At 39.4% G+C, this 24837-nt stretch overlaps 1 pseudogene; it reads right to left on the reverse strand.

The window, feature by feature from the left end:
* Nucleotides 1-17834: 17834 nt before the first annotated feature.
* On the reverse strand, nucleotides 17835-19147 carry LOC112839242 (tubulin polyglutamylase complex subunit 2 pseudogene; annotated as a pseudogene).
* Nucleotides 19148-24837: the final 5690 nt, after the last annotated feature.

Here is a 24837-nt window from a genome sequence, read left to right on the forward strand (position 1 = left end):
CTTTGCCTTTTTTTGGTGTTGCCTGTTGATATGAAGATATCAGATAAATGATGTGGGAATTTTGGTAATCTCTACATTACTTATTATTCTCTACATAGAAAGTCTATGTAGAATGCAATATCTATCTATCTACTATCTATCATCTATCTATCTATCTATCTATCTATCTATCTATCTATCTATCTCTCTATCATCATCATCTATCCATCCATGGCATATTTGTTGCATACATTACATACACTATATATACAGCATACATATAACATATATAGTGCGAATACATCATGCACACACTATATACTATATAGAGAATAGACAATAATAAGTCATGTACACATATATATAACATATTGTACATATGTCTGCCTCATAAAACTATGAAGTAATAGAGCTAAAAGAGCTATAACTAATTTCAAGAGGTTATATGAGTTCATTCCATAGTTTCAGATAATTAAGTCTAAATCCATTAAATCAATCAGTTTTCTTCTTTGCCATCTCCAGAGATGGCTGCCATATAGATTTTAATTATAGAAGTAACTTAGGTACTTTCAATGATGGAAGTGTATTCCACACCATCAAATAAATAATTTTAATAAATAATCACATAGTAATTTCTCATAAATAGATTTAATTCTGTAATATCTGCTTTTCTTTGTTTCACTTTTGTTTTTTTTTAATTTTTGAATCAATCCAACAGGACGTGCATCATTAGATAGGTATACATTGACTGATACTGAGTTTTCCTCTGGTTCTTCTAAACATTATTTTGTAAGGGCACCTGACTGGCTCGGTCAGTAGAGCATGTGACACTTGATCTCAGGGGTCTTGAGTTTATGCCACCGGTGTGTCATAGAGCTTACTTAAAAAAAAGAAAAAAGAAAAGATTATCTTGTGTACTAATATTGCTTCTGAAGTACTTTCCAATGTTTAGTTACTCTGACTGCTAAGACAGTCTTCCTTATGAACTACACAATTATTTTCTCATTTAACATAAGTCCATTTCCTCTTAATCATTGTTTGATACAACTGAAAGTAAAAAAAAAAAAACCATGTTAATCTTCTCCTTTTGTAAACACGAGATTCGGGTATTGCTTAAAATTCAAATACATCTATTTTTTCCTTGCTTGCAATTGTGGTACTCTTTTAGAATGTCCTCAATGGGATTATTTTAGTTCTCTAACACAGAGGGTAGCAAACTATGGACCATGATCCAGGTCCACCCCTGCCTGTTTTTATAAATAAAGCTTTATTAGAAACAGTCACACTCATTCCTGTAGGCATTGTCTATTGCTGTTTTTGCACTCCAAAGGCTGAGCTGCATAATTGTGATAGAGACTCTATGACCTACAAAGCTGAAAATACTTACTATATAGCCTTTATAGAAAAAGTCTGCCAACCCCCGCACATAGATGGAAATTTAGCACCATTAATTATGCTGCTATGAAAACAAGCATTCACATGTAGTATTGATAGCTGTATTAATAAATGTATCCAAAGGACAGTTTCAATGGACATTTTGATATTTCATAGAAACATGTTCACATTTAATTGCTTGTTTCTAAGATAATTCTTTCTAGACCTGTAATCTGCCAAACAGAGTTCTTTTGTCTTTAATTTGAGTTGCAGAAATATCAAAGTTTACACAATGATTTAAAAAATTGCTTTGGGGGACTGACAAGTCATGATTCAGAAGAAAGTGTGTCACTTCATGGCTATTAGCAACTGCTATGTACCCAGAGAAGAGTATATTACCTTGGGTATATCACTTGAATTTTCTGAGCCTTATTTTCATCATTTATAAAATGGAGCTACTGAGAATATCCATCTCCTATGTTTAAGATTAAATGAAAAACGTTACGGTGTATTCATGGATTATGGCCAGAGCACATGGAGTATGCTCCATAAGTGGGGCTTTTTTGTGTGATAATCAAAGTAAATGTACAATAAAAAACAATAATTATAATAATAGAGTAGTTACCTCCATTATTCACTTTATATGTTACATATAGCCCTGAGTCTTGCTCCTAAATCAGTGACTCTGACTGCTTCTTTGACTTGTAATAAAGCTCAGCCGTTCATTCTGAACCATAATGATATGATGTGAGGCAAAACAGAACTCCTAGTTTATTTATGTTTCTTAATTAACCTCCCTCATTGAGTCTCTCTGTCTCCAAGCACAATGAAAATGTTATGGGTTTCTCTAACATGCCAAACAATTCTGTCCCTAAACACCTTAGAATCTCAAACCGATGAAATGATTAAAGAAGAAGAAAATCCCAGAGGTGCCCAATGGTGATATGGAAACAGGAGAGCTTATCAAGAATGTTCACATTCATTCGTGGGAATTCTTATGCACCAATCCATGTGCCGGCAATGCCACACTGCCTAAATGTTGTCAGGAAATTCTTACTCATCCAGCAATTTGGGGTGTTTTTACACACTCTTACACATAGTTGCCATAGGATTTGAAGTTTTACCATTAGAGAGACATATATTTGAGGGTCTCTTTCTCCTCTCTACGAAATAGGCAAATTACTCCTTCATGTAGCAAAACTTTTGCCCCGGTGAAAAATAATTTCTTCTTCCTCTGAAGTTTGCATTTTGCTTGCCACTCTTTCATAGAATGTTACAGTTGTTTGCATGTTAATCTGAATCACTTTCCCATTCCCTCTCCATATTTGTCGAGGGAAATGTGTGTGGACTCGATAGATACACTTAACTCTCTGCCTCGGACGTGGGCCTGCATGCAGGCATTTCTCAGGACTTACCAAAATGAAAACTCTTTCTTTGCTTCCCACAAGACTCTGTCTCTTAAAAAATATTCTTTGTAAGAATTCTATTATCAATGAATAAAAGCTATAAAAATATTGATCAAATAGTCCCTTCTGCTATGGACTATTTGTGTTCCTCTTTCAAAATTTATACGTTGAAACTTTAATCCCCAACGTGATGGTATTTGGAGGGAGGGTTTTAGGGGAGGTAATTGGGGTTAGATAAGGTCATGAGGGTGGGACCTGCATGATGGAATTAATGCCCTTATAAAAGAGGAAGAGACAAGGTCTTTCTCTCTCCACTGTGTGAGGAGACAGCAAGAGGGCATTCACCTGCAAACCAGGAACTGGACATCTCAGTGTTTGAAACCATGAGAAATACATGTCTGTTGCTTAAGCCTATGGTATTTTGTTATAGCAGCTCAAGCTGACTAAGTCTACTTACAGCAGCTTGAACTAAGACACTTTCGTATTGAATATCTACTGTTGGCAGATACTGTTGTTGGTTGACTAACTCCCTGCCCATTCCCCAACCCCTTTCTCTCTTGCCTATTTCCACTTATAGAATCTGCCAAAAATATCGCAGCCTCCTTTGCAGCCTGGTGTAGCCTTGGGACAGATCTGGGCGGTAGGATATAAGAGGAGACTACTGGGACTGCTGAGAAAGCATTAATTTTTTTTTTTTTTGTAACAATAGGGATAGATGTTGTTGATGCAGGCTTTCCTCTCCTTCCTGACTTGAATGTAGAGCTAATGGTGGCTAGCACACTTCTAAGATGGCACTCCTCTGCCTTAAGGATGGTGAATGGACAGAAGGAGCCTGAATCCTAACTTCGTGTTAGATCTGAGCCTCTCTTAATCTGTTCCAACCATATAAGTGTATTTAATGCTGCTTGCAAACAAATGTAGTTTGTTAAATCTGTTAAACAGATGATTAAAACACCCAGCAAGATTCCTCTAGAATACTGTTAGAAATATGATTAAAAATCATACTGCAATATAACCAATATATATAAAAAGTAACTAAAATGACAATGTGTTTCAGAACAAGGATTTAGTGTTAGGTCCCAGTCCCATCACCCACTTGTTCACTTAGGCAAGTGATTTCACCTTTCCCGGCTCAGCTGCTGTGTCTGTAAATTGGGTGGGATTATGTAGTAAAAAGACTTTGAGAATTAAGAGTTTAAAATGCAGGGAAAGCACTTACTTGGCACATGGTAAATGCACAATAGAGTTGAGATATTTTATTATTGATAATTTTATAGATGAAGTCATGCTAAAGGACTTAATTCATGGCATCTGTTATGCTTTCTTAAACCTCTACTTGACAATTTTCTAATAGTTCAAACTTTGGGATACCATACTGTCCTGCTTCAGTCTGACACCAATAAATGAACTCACTCTACTTACGATTTCTTTCAAAAGAGATAAGTAAGAACATCAGACAAAGGTTGGGAGATATTATTCCTGTGTTTGTTTATCGTCTTAATATTACTTCTATAAGTCGACTGTAATTTAATTAGTTAGGGTTATTAGAATTAATATCTCAATTGCCAAAGTTAATTTGAATCACCCCCTCCATTCATAGAATGCCGCTTATTTCTCTTGCCCACTTACTGTTTAAACATTTTATTTGTCCCATTTCAGATTTCAAAGAAAACCTCCAGCGGGTTGTCTTTTCTCTCTCTCTCCCTCTCCCCCTCCCTCTCTCTCCTCAGTTTGGAAGAGGCCTTGTTTCTGGTTACCATAGCTGGACCCGGAGACTCCACATGGAAGAATGGTATAATTTATCTGAGAAAGAATGAAAATAAAAATCACACCCCACTTAGAGCAAGAGACTGGGACTGAGTCAAAATAGTCAGAGATGAAAGCTTAACAACTTTGCACATTTTAAGCACTGCCTGGAATTCTGACTGATGGGGTATTCTGGAAGTCGGGAAGGAAGGCTTAAACAAGTAAGTGTGCTAGGAGGGACACTGAAGTTGTTTCATGCCGAGGCTGTTTGAATCTCTGGGCATAAACTAGCAATTATTTTCATAGGGTGGGGGAGTAGAAGTAACCAGGGGATTTCTGGGGCCCATAATGGTCTTCTGTGGTGTGCGCTGAGAATCGAATGTTATACCACAAGATTACAGACTCTCCATCTCTTCTGACCAGTGCAAATTCTCATCCACACTCCAGCCTCACTGTGTCATCCCCGCTGGAGTCTGTGGAGGGGAACGGCATCTTGCTGCCCAGGCCCTGGAATAAATAAGATGGTATTAGCCATCATCTTAGAGGTTGGATGACTCCATGACTCTTGGGGAGGCATATACAGGATGCCTTGATAATCTAAAGTCTGTCTCTCTCAGGTACCTCAAGGTGTATGGGATTAATTAGCCAAAGCAGATGAAAAACCCCAGAATCTCCATTTATGAGAAGAAATTATAAAGCATCCAGGAAAGATCAAAAATAAAAAAATAGCAAAGTACATTCTTTTTGGGCCGATCATGTATTTTCAGATGTTTTTTATTAGTAACAAAAGCCAAGCTATCGGAATGTGTCCTCTCTGATAGAGCAAACTCTTTGAGGACAGCCTTCCTGAAGCTTAACCTACTGTGACTTTGGCATAGCGGAGTGCCCAGGATGATATTAACGTTTTCTACAGTAAAGAACAAGAGGTAGAAAAATGCTCAAGTTACTGGGAAGACCAACATATGCCATTTTGTTATTCTTTCATTTCAAACACCGAGTCTACCTTTTCCCCTAAACCTGAATATGACATAAACATCATCTAATTTCTCTCTATCTCCTCATTGCAGGCACAGGATATGAAAAATACTAATGTCATTCTGAGGTTTACGGGTTTCAAAAAGGAGGTTTTTCTGCGGTTCACATATTTGGTGGGCATTTGATCGGGAGAAGGTCCTCCAGGTTAAGTCCTGTCTCTTGTCAACATAATTTCCCTACACGCTGAAGCTAGATTAATCTCCCAAGGAGTTATTTTTGTTGTGTTGGAAGTGAACCCTGCTTCCTCCTGTCGATGGTGCAGTCCCTTCTGTAATCTGGCCGTGCTTACCAGCCTGACTTTCAAGCCTCATCTCTCCTCACGCTTCTACTTAAACTTAATGACTAAAGTCCAGACAAACTTGATTACTAATCATTCTTCCAACATACCAGGTACTTTTCCATTTGTGCTCCTTTGCTCGTCTTCACTGGAAAGCCCACATCAGCTGCCCATATGTCAATCTAGTTTATGCATCATGGTCTTCCTGCAAGAGGCCTGTTGTGGTCACTGTAGGTCTGATATTTCCCTCTTCTAAACTCGTGCCGCTGTTGGGGCATTTTTTACTTACTGCCCTTTATTAAATGCTTTGAAAACCTAACTGCACTAATTCAAGGTGCATTTACTGATCACCCTCTCTGTGTCTGTAAGTGTTCTGGGAACAAGGGATACTGTAGAAGCAAAATAGATGTGAGCCCTATGTCCATGAAGCTCCAGGGTATCTCTTTTATTAAATTGTGAACTCTTCGGGGACATCCGTTTCAACTTTATATTTCACATAGGACAATGCCTTCAACATGGAAAGCAATTACTAATTTGCATTAAATAAGTTAATCCGTGGTTTCCAACCCTCTAAGACTCAAAGTCCTCTTCTAGCCAATATTTTATAATATGCCTTTTACAATGCGGAAAGAAAAGTAACAAACAGGATCATCTATTTTCACACATAACTTGAAAAAAATTAATATATATCTACATAAATAGAATACCCTCAAAAAGGGCAATTAAAGGAAAGCAATTCATAACAAAATTATATGCATTTCATTTCCGTAAATGCTTGGATTCTACTACTTAGAAGATGCGATCACATCGTCAGATGAGTTAGTCTGGATTCTCAACAAGGAAAAATATAAGAAACCATTCCCTATGTGAGGGGCAGGCAAATGAAATGGCAGAAATATGAGTGACACTAACATAGAAACTAATGTTTGGATAGGTTGTAACCTAGACTCATTCATGTAAAATAAAGAGAGAAGTAACCTTAATTGAAGCTGGGGTAACATGCCAAGGAAAACTTGCCGACTAACAAAGTGGAGAAATGAGGAAGCATGACAGTCCAGCAAATGAGCTGTATCTTACTTGTAAGGGGAGGGTCAAAATAATTCATATGGAGTGACCTAGGGCAGAGTAGTGAAAGAGTAGCACAGAAAACATATCTTCTAGCTTAAATTCCTGCCACGTGTTGGGGAATACTTTCAGTTTCTGGTATTTATTAAGACTTTCAAGGCCAAATATTTTGGCAGGTGGTAGGGAGCAGAGGGTGGATTAAGGAAAAAAAAAAGGAGTCGTACATTCAAGAGGCTGTAGAAAACTATTTTACGATATGTTTCTGAGGAAAATTAAAATTAATAGGCAACTTCTGCTTCCGGTCACGACTGAGGCACGAGGATTGGAATAGCCTTCCTGCTGTAAACAACACATATCTGTTCCATATATAGGAAACAAATGGGTTCTTATGTTGGACGAGAGCCAGCTGCAGGTTGGGAATCCCGAGAGATGGGAAAGAAGTGTGTGTCCTGTGATTGCTCTGGATTTCAGTCCCAAGCCACGCTCTGGACCAAGCACAGGCAGTGGGAGCCTCCACAGTGCGCAGCCATCTTGCTGAGCTGGAGAAACAGAATAGAGCCGAGAGAGGCTGAGAGAGCTAGGATTTGCAGGGCAGAGCCCCAGAGAGAAAGAAGAAATACAGAGAAAGCTCCAGCAATCTGCATAAGAGTTCCCTGGAATCTAGGACGGAGCTCTAAGAGGCTGAGTATAAACAGCTCTTGGGGAAGGAACAAGTACCCAGGAGCTCTAAGGTGGACAACTCACGGAGCGTGCATGGGCCTGAGAAGGGTTTGAATTCAGTCCAGAATGGAAAGACCTCATGAAACCTTTGGAGCACTAGAGACCCCAGAAGAGCCAGGCCTTAGAAGTAGGGCCAAACTAGTTACTCAAGTCTTGACCTAATAAACCTTAATAATAAGACTCAAAAAAACCAAGCTAATCCACAGGGAGTTTAACCGCTGCTGGAACAAAGTTCAACGCTCTTTAAAAGAAGACGACGAAAATCAAGAAAATCAGCATTGTAATGTTCACTATCCAGAATCGAATCCAAGTGTACTTGGCATGGAAAAGCGGGTTCCCGGTTACCTTTGTGGAAAAGGTGTAGCAAAAGTGAAAATTGGGGTTCCAGGGCAAGAGAGAGGGAGGACAGAAAAATACTTTAAGAAATAACACATTCAGAAATTTTCCCAACTTGATCAAAATTATAAACACACAGGTCCAAAAAAACACATGAACTCCAAACGGGAGATTCACACTGAATTACAAATGGGCACATTATTATCAAATTCCTTAAAATTGGTGAGAAAGAGAAGAAAAAAGCAGCTGGAGGAAAGAAGACACATTATGTGCCAGGAAGCAGAGAACAATTACCACTGACTCTCAGAAGGAAGGTAGCCAGAGGACAAGGATTGACATTTTAAAAATACTGGAAAAACAACAAAAAACCCCCCAAAGCCCCCCAAAAACAAACAAGAACAAAACCTCTTCTGTTTATCGAGACTCCTAGGTCAGCAAAAACATCTTTCAAAAATGAAAATGAAATAGACATTTTCACAAAACACAAAAGCTGCATTTGTTCACTAGGTATTACAAGAAATGTTAAATGAGAATTTAACATTTAACAATGAGAAAGATACCAACCACTTTGAAACTCAAATCTTTGGCCCCTGCATTCTTTCTCAGGTAACTGTGAGAGTGTTGGCTGACATGCCCATTTTCCATTTCAAATAAATGATTCTCACGGAATCACTAATGGAAACTCATTCAGATCTTCATATCTCTTTTTGCTAGCAGCCATATGAGTAATATATTTCCAAATCATTATTATTACATTTAACCTTCCTCAACAGCTGGAAAGAACTCTGAAAATGGTCAGTGACAAAGGTTGTTTTAAAAGAAATCTGTTTCTTGATAGTTCCTATGAAAATTCCTTTCACTTTAATGTGATTAATGTCATTTCCTTGCATCTAAAGGATCACCTCATTTACCTTTTTTATCAATAACTCTGAAAAGTAAGTACATTTTTCAATATTTTAATTTTGGTATTCAATTTGTCACAAATTTTTCACTGAATGAAATAATTCTACAACAATATGAAATAGTGAGCAAAATATTTATAAACAGTTTCCTTTGACAACCATCTCAAATGTAGGAAAAGATTACTTACTAGGTCAGATAAGCCTTTTAATATCTTTGTTATTCTATAGGTTTCCAAATAATCTGTCTTTCAAAGGATTAGTCTTAATTTTATTGATTAAAGTCTGATGAAAGTATTTACTGATTTGTGAAATGTCTCACCCAGATACTTATCTGCTAGTTATCCATGAAAAATAAAATGAACTGCTAAAACATGGTGATCCTTTATGTTGTTATAAGGTCTTGTTGACAAATCATAGCTGGTCTCACTATCTATGGTATAAGGAATGATATTGGAAGTGAGATTTTTTTTTTTGTTTAATTTTTTTTAAGAATTTCAACTACTGACCTCCTTATTTGTCCTCTATCAGTAATTTTGAAAATAATAGTTTCTTGCAACTTTTTCTTTCCTTGCAAATGTTAGGTATGTGAGCAGTAGATCTTTATGACATAGGATGCTTTCATGCACTTGTCATAAAAATTTGCTTGTTGCAATTTATTACTCAGTGGCTAATTTTTTAACACTGTTTGCCATATCGTCAATTCTTCTTGAAATAACATTGCTTAATGAAAAAGTAAAAAAAAAAAAATCATCGTATTTATATTCCTTTCCATCGCCACTCCAGTAAATTCGTGTACAACTTTATTAGGATGTTTCTTTGTAAAATTTTTTTTAAATTTTAATGATATTGTTACTTAATTACAAAGAAAAACAAATAGAGATTAAGGGCACATTGGTGACTTTTATGGGCAAAGATGTAAAACCTAATTTCAAATAGTCAACAGAATACCATGGTAATTTTCCTTTATTTATGGTATTTTGAAGTAAGATATGAAAAATACACATATGTTTAGTTATCATGAATGGAACAACTACGAACATAGACTTATACATGTGTTAGAAATGCAAATTCTATGACTTGAGTTGTTTTTAGTGGTAGATGTTGCAAAACAACAAAATAGTTTTCTCTTGATTTACACAGTAGTTACATTTTTGCAAAATTTAATAAAAACTTAAATAAATTCCTTAATTTATATGTATAAAGGAATTAGGATCAAGGTTCAGTTAATCGTACCAGTTAAATTTTTTTTTTTTTTTAAATCTGCAGAACGTAGAACAATTATCTGTAGTTTGGGACTTCCCTGAACTTGACAAAACATCTAACATACCTGGCCCCTTTTCACTAAATGCTAGAAACTCCCCAAGCCTTGTCTCAACCAAAACACGATGGCAGAGTTTAGAAATGTTCCTCAGAGACCTTCCATTGAATGATACTATGGAAAAAGAGTAATTGTGAATTGACTGTGGGCGATTCCTCAGGACTACATGCTTAGGCTATGCATTTCATACACTGCCCATAAATGCCCAACAGAGGGAGTAGGTGGGAGCTGAAATCCATCTTGTGCTCAGTCCTTCCTGGAGGAAGGGGTAAGCACCTTCTCTTCCTTAAAAATGCATCTTCCTCTTCCCAAGGAATGAATGGTCCAGAGAGGTTACCTTTTCCTTATTTCTACAAAGGCACGATAAAAGCAAATTATATGCAAAATAAGCAGGATACTCTCACATCTAATTAAATAGATGTGACTGTGAAACAAGCAAGTAAAAAAAAAAAAAGAAGTGAGTCCCAAACCCAAAGTGGAAGAATGATTTTCCTAATTCGTGTGTGTCCTTTATTCCAACATTATCATACTTGTGGATAAATGTGTCCTGTAGCTTCTGACTGATCTTTCCAAGGTATGGAGGTTGGTGGGGGGGGGATGAAATTGCATTTAACCATCTATGCTATTGACTCAGAAAGTCATCCTTTCTTCATCAGTACTCTCTTATAGCTGCTTTTCTAGTGAAAACTCACATCATTTACAAATTATTCATAGTTTTATTACAGGCTAGAGGTAAGCATGGAGAGTAATCCTATTGAAATGTGTGAATAGATTGTCTTTTGTTTACATATTTCTCTACCAAGGACATTAGATGCATTTTACTCTTCACTATGGTAGTCATAATGATTATACTCTCCATTGAGTCCCCATTTGCAGCCGCTGTTGAGAACCCCTCTGCCAGAATGATGGGGTCAAAGTTCTAGTCTAGGATAGAGAATGGTATGTGGCTGGTGTCTCCTCTAAATGGCAAGTATGGTGGCTACAGAAAACTGAAAATAATATGGGTCCAACTCAGGACAAGAGAGGCATCACAACTCAGGGACACTTGTCTGAAAATATCTAGGTGATAAAATATATTTTTAAGGATTGCTTTCTGAGTCATGATTGCCACTGAAAAATAATAGTAGCAAGCCACAAGAAGAGTTTTATTTGGCTAAAATCCCCACCCAAGCCCAGCTCTGACACTACCAGACATTCTTGGTAACTTGGCAACAAAATAGCTTCTATTATGGAAAGGCCATGTTTTTGAATACATATTAATTCCTTTCGTTGGCATCTGGGGCCAGTCAGCACACAAAGCTGTGGGAGCTTATACTGGGCTCCACTTCCTACCTGGCTTGGTTCTCCTGTGCCAGCCACTCCCCTGGCCCTGCTCCCACGTATAGATACCTCTTTCTCTGAAGAGCCTTCTCACTGCCTCTGCTCTGCCCTGTGCCACCATGTCTCTTAACCAGAAAGTGTTGGGGGGTGGAGCGTGGGCTATTGTTCTAAGTTGCCCTTAGGGAAGATGAGGGGGTTCTCTTTTCTGGAACAGTGTCCTTGCCTTTTGAGACATTGAGAGGGATCTTCTGGGACTGTTATGTGCTGCTGGGCAGGAAGAAGCATCATGAAGGACTTCAGAGTGTGTGGGTTCCTGACCAAGACAGACTTGGATTAGAATCTTAACTCTTCCACTACCTGTCTGAAAGAACCTTCTAAAGTCTCAATTTCCTCCGTACCTCAGACATCCTTTAGACAAATTAGAACCAAATGGGACTAGGCTACCTATTGCACCAGCAGAACAAATGAAAACATTGCAGAAGAAGAAATGTTTTATGAATCCAGGCCATTCTCGTTTCTGTGAATTAGAGAGCGGGAAGAAAAAAAGAAAAAAAAGGCAACTATAGGACAGAGCTTTTAAAGTGGAATTAATATACTTTTGGTTGTGGCTCCTCCTCAGTGGACTTAAAGTGCTTTTTTACTTTCCTTCTTTCTTTCCTTCCTTCCTTCCTTCGTTCCTTCCTTCTTCCTTCCTTCCTTCCTTCCTTCCTTCCTTCCTTCCTTCCTTCCTTCCTTCCTTCCTTCCTTTCTTTCTCTCTTTCTCTCTTTCTTTCTCTTCTTTTCTCTTTCTTTTCTTTCTTGGCTTGATGTGGAGAATGATATTCTCCATCAAAGTGAAAGCAAGTTTCTTTTTCTTTGAGAGTGCATGCACAAATATAAAGGCCTGATCAACACATTCACTTTTAGGGCAATAAATGCGTTGCAATGGGTCTCTTTATTAGAATAAGGTAGATTATTCTGCTAATTGTCTGGCACCACGATTCACCTGATGCTAATCCTCAGGGGACACCTCGCAGTTCTCAGTCCTGTGAGAGAGTTGATTGAATGGCATTGGGCCTGGGCTCTCTCCTTCCCACTGCCCCCCACACTTCTGTGTGGTTTGGGGCTGTTTTTATGAGACAGAGAGATTTTCTTTCAGGAAAATATGGTGAACTAAAAAGTCCTTTGTATCTTCCCTAACCTGGGGAGAGGGGTTTCAAATCCCCTTAGTCTGGAAGGCAAGGGTGGCTGAAAGCTAACAAAGGAAACCATTTTAAGCTTGATGAGCTGAGAGAAGGGAGACTATTTGAAGCTCTGGAAAAATCCCAAAAGGTTGGCTTTTCTCCCTTTTAATATAAATGTGTGACTAGACTCTAAGAGCCCATTTGATCTGTGTACTCCTGGTGGGTATAGGTCTTGAAGGCTGCTACTGTTAGTAGCTAAGGGCCACGCTCACCCTCTTGAGATCCAGCCAGCGATGTGGCCATATGAGGCTTATGCATGGAACAAGAATAACCTTTAGAATCACCTAATGAAACATATCATAATGTCAGCTCATGGTACACACACGTTCTCTTAGAAAAATATAATACTTATTCTGGAATGGGACAAGATTTTTTTTTTTTTGCATTTAATATCAATATGCTACAAAGCTTTAAAATTTTAATTAAAAATTCTGCCTTTTGTATTTTCCCAAGGTTCTAAATTAATTTTCAAAGTGTGGAAAGAAATCCTGGGCTTCCCACCTACAGCCGCTCCCTGCTCCTCCCTCCCCTCTGGAGAGCAATCATGCAGTCCTCACACTGCAGGGGAGCACTCTCTGAGCCTCGGCTGGGACCCTGGAGGCTTGTTGGTTATTTTTGCATGGGGGCATTAAAATGCCAGCCATCAATTTGTGTCTCCTAGTGAAGATATCTCTACATGGAAGAGGCAAGCTTCAGCCTTGTTCAAAGAAGTTTTGCAAGTGCAAATTATGGGAACCCAAGAGAATTAGCTATATTTCTTTAAATAAATCCCCTCAAGGTTCTTCTGAAGCTGGCCATGGTTCTCAAAGAAGCTGTAAATTCCGCCTGGGGGGAGCCTTGCACCAATACCCTCTCCACCCTCATTCTCTAGCAAGCATCCAGCGGGGTGGGTGGGGCTGCCATGCAATGGCACAGATTAGGTAATACCCCCCTGTTAGACTGCAGATGTGTGAACTAGTTTAAAACTTTTATTAGGGCTTTTATTAGACTCCGATGCAGTCCCAGCCTCTTTACGGTTGCCAACTTAGCCAGTTGCTCGCAAGTTATAACAAATTAGGAATACCTAATGCCTAAGCTATTCTTACACTTTGGGGGCAAAATCCCAGACAAATCATAGTCTTCCCTGTGAATCCAGTCTCCCTCTAGAAATTGCACTTACAGGCAGCATGGCCTTGAGTCAGGGTTTTGCATGGCTATGTAATAACGATACGGTTCAATTCTCTCAAGCACATAAAACCCGGGATCCTTTATCATTTTCTGCCTGGCCACAGAATGCCCTCTCTCATGTTTTTAATGGCTTTCCAAAGTCCTTTTTTTTTCTTCTTTTTATTGCGTGTATTCCTTAAGTGATCCTAATGCTTCTGTGAGTGCCAGTTTGACATCTTTGAAGGCTGACATTGGCTTTTGATCCCCAGAATAAGTAGGATGAAGTGGAAGATCTTATTCTCCCTCTGTTTGGGGGAACAGGATATTATTCTCCCTCGGAAGCGGGGGGCACCTCTTTTACCTACAGAGACGTGGCCGCCTGGTCCTTGGCTTCAGTGTTTTTGTTATGTTCCAGTGAAACAAGCTTACCAGGCTGTCTAGCTCCTTCATCTGAGAAAGACATTAATCTCCCCCTATTTAGACGGACTTACATATGAGTGAATAGGCACAAAGCAGAAGTTTCCTTTTCTCAGTGTTAATGGCGTGCGTCGAAATGTGTCCAGTCATTAGTCCTCAAACTTGATAGGGCAGTGTAACATTTTAGAAAATGAACATGACCATTGAATCACTATAATGTTATATTTAACTTTATTAGAAACGTCTTCTTGCTGTAGGCAAGGCATATGTACGAAGATTGCCTGCCTTGTCCACAACCAATATTCAAACATTAACTCACTTTAGTGTGTCTCTGGTTTTGTCTATTTTTTTTTGTTGTTGTTGGTTTCTGTTCAACTTCCTGCCACAGTGGTTACTTCCCGTGGTAATGGGTACAAATTAGAGAGAAGTTGAAGTAGTCTTTGAAAGATTATGCAGATGTTAAATCATTTGCATCTTAATCTCTTTATTTTATAGATCAGTTGAGGTCCAGAAAAAGACAAGCTTACCAGAAAAACCCAGGTACAAATTCTGAATAGACTACATCCTAGATATCTGCTCCCCCACCACCCCCCCGGGGGGGGCAAGCTGTTTAGCCTCTCAGTGACTCTGTTGCTCAATCTGCGAAAATGAGGCCATGTTAGCTCAAGGTAAAACTGTCCCGCTGATCAAGTAAATGGCATGTAAAGTGTCCAGAACAGAATAGATGCTCAGCCAACCAGCAGGTGACTTTTGTTTCCTCGGGTCCCAGTAGAGCTGTGATGGGCACACATGTCAGGCTGAGAATCCAGGATTCCTAACTCCATCCCATGCTCTTTCTCTTAGGCCATGCTGCTTCCTGCTGAGGTTTACTGGGAAGCTGCCTGGTCACCTTGCTGCTGCTTCTCACTGGGGACGGTGGCGTAGATGAAGGGGCAATGCTGAGTCACAAACCCCAACTACGGCCATTACTGAAACTGCAATCAGGAACTATGGAAAAGTCATTCGTTGTCATGGGCAGGAGCTCTTGGTGTTTCCAGGATCCACAGTGGGCGGTCCCTTTGAGGTTACAAAGCAACACCACACAGAAGGGCGCAGCTGTGATGAGGTGACAGTTGGGACCAAGCAATAACCATCCCTCTCCAGGAGGCTTCCAGCCTGGGGCTTGCCTTTCTAAATAGATTTTGTGTAGACTTACACTGGAGGGCATTCATTACCCTCCTAGAAATTGCTGGCGACTTGAATAAACCAAATTCTTTGGGAAAGTTATCCTGAAATCATTCACTCACTCATCATTCGTTTCTTCCTCAAAAAAATGTTCTGAGCTCTGTTGTGTGCTTAATACTGTGCAAAGCACAAGGAAAGATTCAAAGAAGTGTAATACATAGCCCTTTAAGTATCGTACAAGTTCGGATATTGCTAGTGTACTTGAAAACCTAAGAGATCCCAGCAAATATTCATTCATTCCATACTTATTTAGAGAGAATGCTGACATGTACAAGGCATTGGAGTTGGTAAGCTGTAGCAAGGGAAGATGAATAAAATTTGTTTCTAGGCAACATGCAGACATGAACATGACATTACAGTGTTGAAAATGGTAAACTTTAATATGTAGTGTACATTAGGTAAATTATGCAAATTACAGAAATTGTGGAAAGTTAAATAAAGGAGAAATTTTGCATTTGGTAAACCCCCTATAATTCAGTTGATGCATCTTAACCCTTGACCCCCTCTGGTCTTGTCCCTTCTGCCTCTGCATGAGCTTCCTGCTTTCTTCTCCTTTCCTCTCTATTCCACCATCCTTGATCCTCTTTGTCTTGATGCAGTGGATGAGAGAAGTCTTCTCTGAAGTCATGGCGCTTGGACGGTGAGTGGGAATTAACCAGATAAAGAGAGGAGGGCTTGCCATGTAAACACCTCAAATCATTACGTTGTACACCTGAAACTAAGAGAATGTTGTATCTTGGTTATATCACAATAAGAAAAAAGAGGGAAGGACATATTAGAGAGCGGAAATGCATGTGCAAAAGTCGGGAGAAGGGTAGGATCATGGCGAGTATGAGGGGCTACAAGAAAGCAGTGAAGTGAGAATGAGGGGGGCTTGTGGTGAGGTGAGCCTGGGGCCATGGGCAGGAAGAACTTGTGGGTCACAGGAAAGTTTTGTCTTTAAGAGCTGGGAGCATGTCAGATTGCCACACAATATCAGCGTCTCGAGCTAGACAGGACCTGGGGTTTATCTAGTCCCCACCTTGACTTTGTTCTTGCCACTGCATCTCTCATGAATGAACTTCCGGCTTCTGCTGCAGCGAACAACTTTAGGAGTGGAGAACTCAAAACTTCTCAAGCTATTCAGTCTACCTTTGTAATTTTCTGGTTTTTCCCTTATTTCCAAGTTAACTATTTTCAAGTGAACAATCCCATGACATTTAGTACATTCACAGTGCTGTTCCACCACCATCGCTGTGTGGTTCCAAAACACTTCCATCACTCCAAAATGAGGCCCTTTCCCCATGAGGCAGTTTCTCCCCATTCCCGCCTCTGCCCAGGGCTTGGCAGCAACTGGCCTGCATTCTGTGGATTTACATATTCTAGATACTTCATAGAAATAGAATCTATCTGTGGCCTTTACATCTGGTTTCTTTCACTGAGGAGTTCCTCTGCGCTATGGCGGCTCTCAGTACTTCATGCCTTTCTGTGAGTGAGTAGTACGCTGTGCTCATTCCACTTTTGAATAGCTGTTAAAAATGTATTTCTTATATGAAGTTTAAATACAACTTTTTATTCTTCCACTCGTTGGTTTAGTTTTCTTACACCTTCAGATGAAACCACGGAAAGCACCTGTGTAGAAGGAGGCAGGAGGCTGGCAATGACCATGGAGGACGAGATTTGTATGCCTGCTGCCTGAGTCTCTACTGGCCATTAATAACAAGGAAGAAAGCACTTTTTAAGTTACAATGACTTGTTGTGGTTTGACAGTTACACTACATCTCTGACAATTTTGGATCATATTTTAGTTTTCAATATATGAGACCTTTTAAATTCCCAAACTTATAGTTAGGTTTTTTTTTTTTGTTTTTTTAAGAATTGAGATCTAGTTGACATATTGCATTATATTAGCTTCAGGTGTAAACATAATGATTAGATATTTGTATATATTGTGAAATGATCGCCACAGTAAGTCTGGTTAACATCCATTAATACACAGTTGCAATTTTTTTCTTGTGATGAAAACTTTTAATATCCACTCTCTTAGCAACTTTCAGACTTACGATATAGTATTGTTACTATAATGATGTATATTATATCACCAGGACTTACTTATTTTATAACTAGAAGTTTGTACCTTTTTTTTTTTCACCTTCAAGAATTTCCATGGAACATTATGACCCATCAAATTAAGGTATCCACATTCTCTAACAAAAATGAACTGATCTGAGTAAGGACAGCATGAAAACATTCTAATGCAGTGCTGCCCAACAGAACTTTCTGTGATGATGGAAATGTTCCATTATCTCTGTTGTTGAATACAGAAGCTACCAGCCACGTGAATACTCACAATGTGGCTAATGCAACTGACAAACTGAGTTTTTTATTTATACAGCCACCTTTGGCTAGTGATTACCAACTGAACAGCACAGTTCTAATGCCTCATGGGTCAAAATCAGTGGTTTCTTCAGGGGATTTCTCTAATCCCTGCTGAGGGGTGTAGACGGTTGGGGGTGGAAAGAGAGGAAAGCTCTTAGCAGCTCTATTTAACTACTTAAACAAGTTCTGAAACTCTCCACAGCTTTCAGAGGCAAGGGCTGAGGAAAGGACTCTGGGGGAGACCTGAGTATGCCCTTGAACTCCTGGCTAATGCCAACGGGGGTAAAAGGTGTAGGACTTGGCTCACGCAGATGGGAAAAGGCCTATGGTGCCACTCACAGAATCTGAGGCTTGGGCCATCCGTGCCTGGAAATCGTTGCTGTAGGGCTGGCGGGGAGGTTGGGGTGCTCATTTCCGGATAGGGTTTCCAGGGCTAGAAGAGGATTTAGAGGTGGAGGGAGGACCCGGGGGCCCTTTCTGGCCACCTGCAGGCTGGACTGGCCCTTTCTTTTTGGGGATTAAGGTCTTGTTCTTGCTCTTGAACACTTTGCTGGGATCCAGCTTGTTCACGAAGCAGTTGGTCTCTTCTGCAAGTAGGTCTGTGTTGTAGGTGATGGGTTTATACATGTTGAACCACTGCTTGGCCTGTGGGCTAATGCCATAGCTGGTGAAGGCGTACTGCCACTGTGGCAGGCCCAGGTGCGTGATGAGCAGGTGATAGTAAGCGGTGAAGGATTCGGTGAGAAAATGCCAGTACAACACTCTGTCCAGGAACCAGATCTCAGCGTCTTGCGCTAACGCTGGTTTCCCTCTTTTGTAGACAAGGCAAACCTTCCCATTCCCATTGCAAGGATCCAGCTCAAATATCACACTGCGAGAATCAAAGTGAGGCTTCTCTGGCTGGTTCTCACTGGCTTCAAGTGCATCATCCTCCAGGTCTGCCAGGGTTGGTGCATTTGGGAGTGAATACACGGAAGACTGGTTAAGTTGAGTCAGTTTTGTGATGCTGTTAATTGCCATGCTGCCCAATGGAATGGTGTGCTCATCGAGCTTCACACTCCATGTCATGTGGAAGCCATTGGTCATCAGGTAAAAATCCTTCACATCCTCAGGTACCACACAGTTATTTTTTTGTTCCCATGAAGAAATCATATGACATTCAGCAGGTGGTTTCTCTATGCTAGTCACCTCTGTTACACCTGGGGAAGATTCTAGGATGCGGGTGATCCCCAGGGTCAGCTTCTCTAGGTGCGGCTTGCTGCAGCCCGGGGGCGGTGTCTCCTCCATGGCTCGAGTCCCTGCTCCGCCAGAAGTTTGTACCTTTTACTACCTTTACTCATCTTACTCCCTCCTCACCATCCCTCTGCCTCTGACAACCACCAATCTGTTCTCTGTATCTATGAGTTCATTCTTGTTTGTTTAGATTCCACATATAAGTGAGATCATGTAATATTCATCTTCCTTTGACTTATTTCACTTAACCCAATGCCCTCAAGTTCCAGCCATGCTGCACCAATTTACATTCTCACCAATGGTTCCCTTTCCTTCATGTCCTTGACAACACTTATTATTTCTGGTTTTAGGGTCCTATACCCATTGTCATGAAATATTTCTAGAGTGTATGTTCTTATTGAAGCATTTAAAAATATATGTAAATAAACTGTTATGGAAAGTAAATTCCTTAAGCTTGCTGCTTTGGCAAGACAGGGACTAGAAATTTTCTGCCTCTAATAATTCTCTCTCTAAAGTTGGCAGTTACCAAAGGCTACTTCATGGAGTGCTTTATGAAAGAAAATAACAAACTACTTACATTTTGGAAAGAAGGAAGAAGAACATCTTTACTTGTTTAGTTCTGGTTTTCATTTTCTCAGATTGTTGACTCATAGAATTTATTTTTTAAATGTGGATTTTTGAAATCCACTTATTTTATTCTCTACTCTTTTGGTTATTTGGTTTTGATGAATTTTAAGAAGTTGATGCAAATGACCATTTATTGTGCTTCCTTATAGGAAACTGACATTGCTCTGTGCAGACTGAGGTAGGATGTAACACTTTGACTGTGGCTCTGTGGCAATCAGAGGAAGAAGCCACGGAGAGAGAACCACGTGGGATATGTCATCCACACTCAACTTCTGCCACAATGTGAATTAATTTACTCAGTAGGATAATTTACTGCTATAACCACTGAATCTGTTTGCCTAAATTGTCCAGAGGCGATTGACCTCTAGCACCTCGTTGGTTTCTATCTTGACTTTTCTATATGCACAGGATCCTTCTGTCTAAACACCAGACCAGAGAATCTTTTCGGATACTTAATTGGTTTGAGCCACATTGGCCACTCCCACGTTAAGTTGTACAAACTTAGAAACCTTGGTTGGAGTCCACCATATAGGTTTACAATAATGTCAGTAAACTTGGTTCAATATTATTAAATATTTTTGTATAAACAGGGCCTCCTTTTGTCCAGCTTCTGCAATGGCACTCTTCAAGTATATATGATAGGATGTGGCATGGGAATTTTTCTATTATTTAATTTTGGTTGAAGCTGAGAGTAAGAACTTATAAGTAGGCACATTCTAAACATAACCTTTTATCTCATCTATCGTAAAATAGCAGATCTAGTCCTGAAATCCATTGCTCATTAGCTAATTTGAATCTGTATAACAGAATTAGAGATTTATCGGATGACTCTTCTGGAGGCAGTTCACGGAAAAGAGAGTGTACCTGCAGTTCTCTCTACTAAGCAAAGTCAGATGGGGCTGCAAGAGCAATATGTGGAATCACAGGCCAGATATTGCTGTGGTGCAAGAGTGGAGTATGGTGGGACATCACTCAAGAGTACTTGCTGTAGGTTCTTTAGAGTTTGGGGATGTTTGAGACAGAGGGACTGATGCCTGCCTTTTGAGTGGGGAATTTGGAAGACAGAGGCTGGCTGAAGTTGCTGTGTGGTGACAGGAGTTGGTTGGCGGGGGGCAGGCAGGTACAGACCAATGTAATATGTACAGATATGATACTGCAAGTTTAACCTGCACTGTTAACATTTTCTACATCACTTTGTTAGGACTAGACCCAGGTTTCTTAATCTTGGCACTGTTATCATTTTGGGCTGAATAATTCTTTGTTGTGACAGGTTGTCCTGTGAGTAATAGGATCACCCCTGTCTCTGCCCACTAGATACGAGTAGTACCCACACCCCCAGTTGTAAGAGCCAAAAATTTCCCCAGGCATTCCTAAATGGTGGGAATGTAAGGGGCAAACTTGACCCTAGTTGACAACCAGTGGTCTAGACAACCAACAAAACAAATTGAACCTTGATTTATAGCGTTGGCCAACTTTTGTGGTGTATACACTCCCACTCTGGCTTATTTCAAGTGACCAATGTGATGTAACTATAGGCAAAGTTGGGAAGAGATGTGCAGCAGAGCATAGTTCTTCCCTCCTGCAGAAGCAATGGGTGGAAATAGCCTCATCAGAGATAATATAATAAGCACAGATAATACAAAATGTAGGAAAATAATTAGGAAGTACTGGGTTTTGAAGATGTATTATTTTTGCTTTTCATGTAAGTTGTTTATTTGCAGGTTTACATACTTTAATTTTCAATAATGACCATGTTTAACAACTGGCCTATAAAATTTCTGAAAATTTAATGATTGGCCCTCATGTACCAATGTGAGCTTCCTGTAGCATACCACATTTATAGGCCAAGTTAAGAACATAGAGAGAAGAGGGGTGCCTGGGTGGCTTGGTTGATTAAGCAAACGACTCTTGATTTCAGCTCAGGTCATGACCTCAGGGTTGTGAGACCAAGCCACCTGTCGGGCTCCATGCTGGGTATGAAGCCTGCTTGAGATTCTCTCTCGCTCTCTCTCTCTCCATCTGCTCTTCCCCCTCATGTTCTCCCTCTCAAAATAAATAAACCTTTTAAAAAAAGAATGTAGAGAGAAAAGATTTCTTCTTATATCGTTGACAATATAATGTTAAATGGACCCCAGTTTGTAAACTAAATAATTAGGTATGCTTTCTGTTTCCCAAGTACCAACTTATCCCCAAAGGAGGCTTTCTTCTAGCGTATCTGGGAAGTTGGGAGACTGTCTTAGTCCTTTCCAAAGTTCATCCATTTGGCAGCTGACTCTCCATACTCTGTTCTTCACAGCCATGTCCCGTGTCACTGTGGGCCACCACTTGCTTCGCTGTTATTCTGCTCCTAGAACTCTGGGACTACTGTCTTTATGATGTGCATGCATCTTTCAGCAGCACAGAGATCAGTGAGGGCCAGGATTCCATAAAAAGCCACAGTTGTTAGTTTTGCTCCTCTTCCCTGATATTTGCCTTTGCTTTTTATTTCTTAAGAAGTCCTATATTGTTTCTCCCTCCCATTTCCATGGGAGAAGATCCCACTTTTGAACTTAGTCTTGGCCTAGCATCCTTTTCCCTGTCTGCCAATCTCTCCAATGCAATACAAAGGACCTAATAATCCATAAAAAATGTTTTCAAAGTCTGATTGTTTAGAATAACACTGGTGGTAGGTGGTGGGGGTGTGATTATATATATACACACACACAAATACACACACACTCTACGTACACATATCCTTTTTGTGTAGGCATAGAACACATAGATACTGAACAGTAGTTACTTCTGTGACTGGGGCTGCGGATTGAGGTGGAGGAAGACTAAGGCTTTTGGTCTAACATTACAAGTTTTTATTAATGTGGTAGCTCAAAGAAGTGCCTGCCAGGCTTTTCTCCAGTTCTCTTTGGGACTGAATCCAGGAGGTCCTTCAGCATCCAGTATAGTTGATCCAAGTCAGTGAGAGTGTTTGCTGCTGATGTTCACTTGCCTTTTTGGACCTCCTTCTCTAATAAGCTCTTCCTGCTTCACTTCATTCTCTTAGAACACTTTGGTAATTGTTTCACCAAAAATCCTAGTGATAACTATCATGTTAGAAGTAACATACGCATATCAGGTTTGCATGCGTTGCCTTCAACAAATGAACCAGCTACCAGGAGGAAGTTGAAGAACCTGGTACTCAGAGGGGTGAGGTTTATGGAGGGGAGGCAGGAGAAGATCATCATGAAGACCCTGAGCTTGGTATGATGTTGATGTGGGAAAAGAAGGGGATACAGTGAAATGACTCTAAGCTAAGGAAGTCACTTAAGTTTAACTTTATCTTCTCTTGGGTTAGGTGTGTATGAGCATGTGTGTGTAAATTTTAAAAACATAAAACTTATCTTTTGTTTAAACATAAAAAAAGAGTACAGAATGTTAGCTCATTTGCAGTGGAAAAAAACAGGGTTGTCAGTGAAAGACTGGTTATTCCATCTTTATTTTCCTAGCTTCAAATATAATGAAAGAAAAACAGACTAACTAATACTACGTTTATTTGGATAGGTGAGCTCAGTGATCAGATGTCAGCTCTCAAAAGTTATCATTCAGCCTAGAAAGCCAATTTAATTATTTGCAATTAATTCTTCTTTATTTTGGAAAAAAAGAGAGGACTATATCAGTTTTACTTACAGTCCCCTTTGAAAATGTACATTTTCCTTCTGCTGGCAATTCAAAGATCACTTTCTACCACTGTTAATGTCTTTTTTGAGGTTTTTCATGCAGGTAAGCAAAATGCCAAATAAAGACATGATTAAAAATAATTAACAATTATAAGAGTTTGAAATATTTTTTTAAATCTTAATTTAAACTCAACTTTGAAGACCAAATTGATATTTTGGAAAAATTCTAAATTCTTTGAGAGAAATAAACTTAAAAAGTGGTCCAATATGCATGATATAGTGTAAAAATGAAAAAAAATCATTGTCTCTAAAATAATATTAGTTATTTCAATTTTTCTTTAATATCAACCTCTTTTTTGACTGTTTTATTGAAAATTCTACAGACAGTAGCTTATTTTTCCACTAACCCAAGCACCTGAGACTTTTGGCTAATGGCTATAAGACCAATAAAATTGCCTATAAAATGTAACTTTATATCATAACTTATGCAATGTTTATAGAATATATTCCAACATTTACTTGTTTCCAGCAGCAAACATCTCAGTGTTTGTATTTATATATTCATTACATTACAGTGGAAAACAAAAACTAATGATCTGATTTTGAATAGTGGTAACACTTGCTCTGTGTTATGTTGTGATAGTGTTTTGTGCATACCAATTAATAAACCTAAACAGAGGGAACATTGATCTTGCTCAGCATAAAATTTTTCTTAGCCTAATGTGAAGGAAGGAAATAGAGTAATATTTTATTAGAACATGTTTTACTAGTTTGATTTTCAAATGCTATGGTAAAATTGTGTCTGACTCTATACGCATGAAATATTGGTCATGGTTCTTCAGTATATATATATTTCTCTTACACATATACATATGAGAAAGGGAGAGAGAGATTTATTAGATATTTATAATGGGAAATAAAAATTGGCTCACATGGTTAGTGCAGTAGTGTAAGTCCTAGTTCAAGTCCAGAGGCCTGAGAACCAGGAGTGACAGTTTCCAAGGGCAGGAGAAGTTGGATGTCCCAGCTGAAGCAGAGAACAAATTTGCCTGTCTTCTGCCTTTTTTATTTAGGATCTCAGTGAATTGGATGATGCCCACCTGCATTGGTGGAGGTGATCTTCTTTACTCAGGCTACTGATTCAAATGTTAATCCTCTCCAGAAACACTGTCACACACAACCAGAAATAACTTTGGCACCCTTAGCCTAGTCAAGTTGACATGCAAAATTAACCATCCCATCTTGTAACTAACACACTGCATGCTCTGACCTCGGGTCTTTGTCTGTAATAGCATTCCTTCCGATATACTTTGGCTTAACTCCTTTACCTCCTGTAATTCTTTGCCCAGCATCACCTTCTCAGATACCTATGATCATTCTATTTAAAATTACACTCTTGCCATCCAGCCCCTTCCATCTCTTTTACTCTATGTCATTTCTCTCTATAGTACTATCACTTCACAATGCTGTATAATCCAATT

The sequence above is a fragment of the Callorhinus ursinus genome, unplaced genomic scaffold, assembly GCF_003265705.2.
Source record: "Callorhinus ursinus isolate GAN/ISIS: 27379988/994484 unplaced genomic scaffold, GSC_fseal_2.0 scaffold54, whole genome shotgun sequence".
In the NCBI taxonomy this organism is placed as follows: domain Eukaryota; kingdom Metazoa; phylum Chordata; class Mammalia; order Carnivora; family Otariidae; genus Callorhinus; species Callorhinus ursinus.